This window comes from Erithacus rubecula (assembly GCF_903797595.1).
Source record: "Erithacus rubecula genome assembly, chromosome: 5".
NCBI classification, from domain to species: domain Eukaryota; kingdom Metazoa; phylum Chordata; class Aves; order Passeriformes; family Muscicapidae; genus Erithacus; species Erithacus rubecula.
The window spans coordinates 32,883,492-32,890,814 of NC_136687.1; positions in this window are offsets into that span (position 1 = coordinate 32,883,492).

The following is a 7,323-nucleotide window of genomic DNA, read 5'->3' on the forward strand; positions in this document are numbered from 1 at the left end:
TGGTTCTTTAGCTTCCCACTTAGGACATTTTCATTTTAACAAGTGTCTGTTCCCAGTAATGTTATGACTTAATAGTGAACAACTAACAGCATACATATCTCATGCCTCAGAATTACAATCTAGGCATTCTTTTCTCATAGAATGAGTAAATTTTATTCTCTAGTGAAATATGTGAGACTACCAACCTAAGCAGAACCCTTTTCTTTATGCAATCAAAGTTTCACTTCTGCCATCCCACACGTGGAATTTACAGTTAACAAATTTCCATATTTGTAATGATGTTCTGGCAGTGTTGGCAGCCTGTCCACAGGAGAACAGTTTAGCAGATACCATTGTAATCTCAGTAATTAATTAATGATCAGTAAATCTGCATTGAAGAATGTTTACTTTAGCCTCACTTAACAGAGTTATAGAAACGTGTTGGGAAATGATGCTTCAGGGTGAGTTATCTGGTAAAGCAGTGTTACAGCCTGAAGAGAAAAGTGCACACTGATTTAGGTGAGAGATTGTGACTGCCATCTGTCTTAATCATATGGCCAAGCGCATGAAATTTATGTTTCAGGATATTTTATAACTGAAAGAGCTTCATTCATTCATTCATTCATTCATTCATTCATTCATTCATTCATTCATTCATTCATTCATTCACTCATTCATTCATTCTTATTGCAGGGAATAAGTGAGAATTGTTTTATTTTCTTCTGCAATCTGAGTACATATTTTCCTGGATCTTGACTGCCTCAAATTCCCACCTTTATTACCATTACTATAATATTTTTATCATGGTGGCAAAATTGTATGTGAATGGACATAAAGAATTTGAAGATAATTTTTTGACCTTACTGTTTGTTTGCCATGCAAAATCCTTTTATTATTTGCAATATCTAGGAAACAATATTTTCAGTGTACATGTACAGTATTCTCTAATTTGGCAGCTTTCAGTAAAGCAAGGTAATTACAGATATCCTTGATTTTAAATAAATAGTTGGGTATACTTTCAGTTTGGTATACTTTAATTTTCGAAGTTGATGTAATTTTGCTTTTTTAGCACTTAACTTAGTGTATTGGCTGGTTCTGGACTCACTCATCATGAGCAGATGCAGCCTACTGCCAGTTAGTGGCTGAGCCTGCAGTTCTGCCACTAAAGGAGTAGAATCCAAGATTTTTTTGTGTACCCCAGTCATTCTTGTTCCTAGGAAACAACCTCAGTTGCAAGGGGTATTTTTTTCTGTTATTTTTTCAATCAAGCAGCCCAAACAAGCTCTAAATATAGCGTGGATATAATCATGTAAACTGTCATTAAAAGACTCATCTCAATCAGCAGAGTCTGCTAGCTGATTGTCACCTGAAACCTTGTAATTAACACAATGACTAGTATTTTTTACAAAATAGGAGAGTGTAACTTGATTAATAGTGCTATCTCGGGAATGTTTTTTTTCAATATTTATTTCCATTAAAGCTGGAAATATGTTATGCAGTCCTGCATACCATATCAATTTTTAAGACTTCACAACCAATACAGCTAAATGGATATATGAAAAATAGGCTTTATCTGGCTTCTAGAGATTTTAAGAACAAAGTTCAAATGCTTGAATTTTTTTCATGTGCTTCATATGTTTGTATAACTATAAATTAAATTGAGTTAATCCACCATGTGCAATGAATAAGGCTTTAAACTGAATTTGAAAGTAATGTGTTCTAGGTAGCACCCAAATGTAGCTTGTGTAGAGCAATAGGGAGGAAACAAAAGTTATTTGAATTGCAACTGGTAATCAGGAACTGAGTTCAGTAATACCTAATGTGTTACATTCAAACTACCATCACCTGAGATTTGCTAAATTTGTTCTAGGTTAGAAATCACACCAGTTTGTTGCTTGTTTTGGTTTGGTTGTTTTTTTTTTTGGGGGGGGGGTGGGGGGGAGGGAGGGGTGGAGAGGAACCTCCTTACATGCACTGCAGTTTCAGAGTTTTATTCCCCTCACCTGAATTCCACCTTCTATTTTGTCCCATAGCTGCTTTTCTCCTTCTTTTTCAATCCATAAATAAATAATTCCTGTTCTAGTTTTATCAAACCAAATTATAATTAGCAAAATATAAATAGTTGGAAACTTCTATAGGTGCTGTAATATCTGCATATCTGAATAGTTTAATGGCAAAAGTTTTTTCTATGCCTATGTCTCTTTCTGCATTGCTGTGTCCAAGCATGCCAAGTCAGGCTGCAGGGGAATACTTTGTATGGTTACATCTTGCTTCAATCACTTGATCTTTGTCAGGGTTGGACTCGGGGGGAATCCAAAAATCTTTAGTAGCTAATGTCAGGACTACATGCAAAAGGAAAACATATTTTCTGGTGTGTTTATGTGATGGTGGTTTTTTTCAATTTTAATTCCTTCTCAGTGGTTCCATGTCTCATGAAGATATAAAAGTTTCAAAGGTAACTTTCTGAAACCTTCTGTCCTTATTGTGAACTTCTTGTGTAACATTGTTGCTACTTTTAGCATTTGGCACTGGTTTAAATTACTTACAGTAATCCTGAGTAATTTATGGGAAAAGAAAAGGATATGATAATATTAGATATATTTGTTCTGGTCTATTTGAAGTCAGTTCATGTTTTTAAGAAATACATTTGCTGAAAGTCTGCTTTTATAGAAGAGTTTATATTTTGTATTGTTAATCCTTGTCCCATTAGATGACTTTAGACTGATTAAAATAAGTATATTCTGTTTTTCTAGTGATGTATGGCATGAGACATTCATGGATTTCTAGGAGAAACTGTATGGCATTGAAATACTAGGTGATGATTGAACCTTGGAAAGAAGTTGAGAAGTGGCAAATACAGTGCAACGAACACATGAGCTGCCAGAGGAGCAAAGGATAAATTATATATTCTGTGTGTACAGTAAGGTAAAGAGAAAAAGCAAGTGCATTGTTTTTCTAATTTCTTGTTCATACAAATAGGTTTTAAACTTGTTTGTACATTCTACTGTTGAGGGCATTTTTTACTTTTATCCTCTACAGGGCCAAGTATTGACTTAAATGTTATTTTTCAGTTATAATCAAAGGAATTACACTGTTATATTCAAGACCATTTCAATGAAAGCACCATCCTTAAGAAATTTCCCAACAGTCTTGAGTGGAACATTGCATTAAATGTATTTTTCACTTTCATGGGCTCAGTATTGCTATAGTAATGAGTTTAACTTTTATAATGCAAAGTTGCTCTTCAAATACAGTCTAGATTTAAAATTCAAATTTTAGCTTGTTTATATATATCTTGTAACTTTAGTGTTTTTGTGAAGACATTTCAAAATTTTCATTTTTATGTTTAAGATCATGCTGAAGTTCTAGAACATAATAAATTAATAAATGGTTGGATTTTGTTTATTTTTTATTAAAACCTTTGGGGTTTTGCTGGTATAGAATTATTTATAGTTTGAGAAATGTAGTCTGAATTATTTTTATGAGAGGTTATGCATTAATTTTTTCTCTAGTTGTTCATAATGGATATTGCCTTAGGCTTGAAATAATGTTAGCCTAAGCCAATATTGTGCTTTTTGAAAGTCAAAGGTGCAAAAGCACCTTGCAAATGCTACTTAACTGGGGGTAGGTAGAAGAGCTGTTGATCCCTGTGTTGTGCTGCATTGTTTTTGAATAAATCTTAAAATGTATTTCCCAGTTTTCCCCATTTCAGGTGGTCTTTTCCATACTGCAGTGTCCTTGTCTCTAATAAATTATGAAGGGTTTTTTGCACATCAAACCATTACTGTCACTGTCATCATGAGTACTGTGACAGAATAAAAGAAGTTATGTTTCAAGAAAACAGCCAGAAAATAATTGTAAATCCACGCTTTCTACAGAAATGTAGGGTAGATGATGATTTGATCCTTTCTAGATTTACAGGCATGTGAATAAATACCTCTGAGGAATACGTGATGCTTCTATGGCAAGGCCCACTTTGAGTACTGTATTTTTGGAGCTGTCTGAAATCCACTGAAGCACAGACCAGTCAGCAGCACTTACACATAAGTCATTTTATAGTCTAGTGAAATCTGCAGTTGCATTTACTCATAACCTGAGATTAAAGCCTGTTTAATCTGAGCTCAGAGCAGTTGGATTGCAGCTAAATTGTTGGATGATCTAAAATGCAGATGGAGATAATATAGGTTGGAGTGAAAGACCACACACGCTTTTGGTGTCCAACTTTGCTTCATATGTAGTTGAACCAGTCAAAAGGGTCTCCCTTGCCAAAACAGAAGAACTCTTGCTTCACTTTCCCCTTCATGGTTCTAAACTACACTAGTAGTTTAGAACTAGTTCATCCCACCTTTATGTCAGGCTCTGCTGCTCAGTGCCAAGAACTCTCTCTACTCTGCCATCTCTCTGTTAAGATTCACCTAAAACCTTAGTATTAGAAGATGAGTAGTGTTAGCACCTTTTCATAGCACAATCATACCACATGGCTAATCACTGAAAGACAGTCACGTTGTTTGAAGTTGATTTTATAATAAAAAATTATAAAGCATACAAACTTTGCAGGGACTTGCATTTTCTACAGCAGTGGTAATTCAATAAGTTAAATAACTAAAGCACTAACTATGTTTAGACAATACTGTGTACACTGAATTCTGCTCACCCATAAGTGTGCTTGATGCATTTTTAATAAGCTTTCCTATGGAAAATAATTTGTTGAGTTCTTCCTTAGATTGGGTTTTATTTTTGTTGTTCCACTAAGATAAATTAGAGCACTATCCCACACACTTCTAAATTGATTTTGAATGTATGTTTTGAATATTCAAGTAAAAATTTGACATAATAAACAACCTTTCAGGCATCAGAGAAATAAAAAACAGACATGCAGAATATTAATTTACATGGGATGCTGAACTCTGCCTGTCATCAGCAAGCTGAATTGCACAAAGTGCAAAAAGGTACAAGAAGAGACATTGAAAAGAATTTTAAATCTTCTAGAGATGTTCATACTGCTAGAGACTTTACAATACCTTTTGATTTCATGTGGAAGATACTTAGCCACTAATGATCAGCACTCATACAGATATTAAGGAACACATCCTTTGCTTCTTTGAAAGTCCCTTTCCATCATCAAGTTAAATGACTCTTTCTTAAGTTTTCATTCCAGAAAAACAAGTAAGAACTAACCTTTTTACATAGGAAGGTGGATATGGAATAGATGTATAATTGTAAAGGTCTGTAGTCAGTTGTGACAGTCATGTCCCAAAACTTGAATGCATATTTTCAGTGCAAATTTGCATTGACATCAAATAGCATGCCTGTCTTTAACAAATACCTGGTTAAACAGGTATTTAAAATTGGGGTTTAAAGGGATGAAACCAAATCTGTTGATTCTAAACCAAATGGCTACCAAAATTTAATTAAACTGTAATAGTAATGAAAGTGCTACCAATAAAGCAGAAACTGGTCACGGCAGTACGTCATTAGTATTTTCTAAGTTTAAAATTTTTACTCCACAACTTGTGTGACCTCAGTTTGATCCTCTAAAACCTGTTTCATATAGTATCTCAGCTGAGTTCAGGGGCTTTTTTGAGGTTAGTTTTGTGGTATATAAAACTTGTTTTCAACTTAAGGTGAAAGACAGGTTTCTATTATGAGTCATGCTATCGTTGTGTAGTGTTAATGTCTAAAAAAGCTCTCTAAAAGTTTTACACAAGAGGACTTAGAAGTCAGCTTTACAGAAAGTCTCCTGTTTATTACAGAACTGTCATCACCACCTCGTTTTAGAAATCATCCAGTCAAAGGAGCTTATGTGTGCCTGTCATTCCTACCAGCCTCCTGTAGGCATAATCCCATTTCTCTTGGTTGTGTTTGAGTAAAGGCCAAAGTAACAACACCATGTCAGAACCCTAAGGCCTTTAAAAAGGGCTGTATTTTTCTAAAAGCTTTGCATTTCTTTTCTAAAAGCTTTACATTTGCTTTTATTAGGAATATAAATTACAGAAAAACCTTTGTGAAAAACAGCTCCCTCTTTTAACTTAGGTCTTGTTATTCTTTTTAGCCTTCACAGTTGATAGCATGCTACACAAGCCATTAAAATGTGTAAGGCAAATCCAAATCTGAAAGAAGTGTGTTCCATCACTTGCACTGCGATAGATCAAACCATGTGAAAAAAACCACATTTGTAAACTATTAGAATAAAAGCTGAAAATCGGGACTTTTATCTGGTTTTGCACCCTTTTTGTGGCAGTTTCTTTTTGAAAGGTTGAGTAGGGATCTATTCCAAGATAAGTTTTGTTGCCAGCTTTTTTTGGTCAAAACTTGTTATAATCGGCTATCAGCCGACCTTGTTAAACAAGCTATAAAATGCCATCTTCTCCAAGGCAGAAAAGAAAAAAAGAAAAAAAAAATAAAAAGCAGTGTTGGCAATAAGGTTTGCAGAGGCATCTAGTGAATTGGAATTCACTGTCTCTTGTTAAGTTTCGTACTTTCTTTAAGTGCAAAGATGTGAGATTTCTTCACATTCTAGTTCAATGTGAAGCTCAGGGGGTCCTTGCCCTTTGATTTCCCTGTCTGCCATTTCTCACCTTGTGACATTACACAACTAGCATATATAGCAAAATTAAGCTGATACAAATATACCATCCCTTCAAAAATTATTTTTTTAAAAAACATAAAACATATTCAAGAAATACAAGAACAGAAAAAGTAAAGTGATTGCAGTAGCTAATAAAAGCATTTAATCCTTTAAAACTTGTATGAATTTTATTTAAACAGATGCTGCTTGTTTGGCAATTAAGCTTAAAAAACAAAAAAAAAGAAAGATGTAAGAGCCCAACTGTTATTTTTCATGTGTTAAAGTTGGAAAGCCATTTAAATTCCAGCTTCATACAAATCTTAACATTCATAGAAAGCAGGTAATCAAAAATGCTTGTATTTCTTTCTTATTTTTCAAATTTGACCAAACTACTGAAGATTTATCCCTGTGCCAGACATCCAAATGCATGTGCAATTTAAAAATAATCAAACATTTTACCACCATAATGAATTGTACAAATAAAGTGAGGAACTTGTTAGATAGCAGTTGTAAAGATTTAGATGGATTAGCTCAAACTAGCAGCAATGTATCATTGTAACAGGAAGCATCATAGAGATGGCAATGGAAGAATCAGTCCTCACCATGTGAAGTAGCTTGTTTTGTTCTCAGGTGGAGTTCTGTACCTCATGAAAGAGATATTTTATTTGGAAAGAGGCACTTGAGCAACATAAAGATTATAGTTTCTATAATCTGATTAAAAATATTTCCTTCATGTAAGGAAAGTTTTGAAAGATTTCAAAAGGTATCAAAGCTAC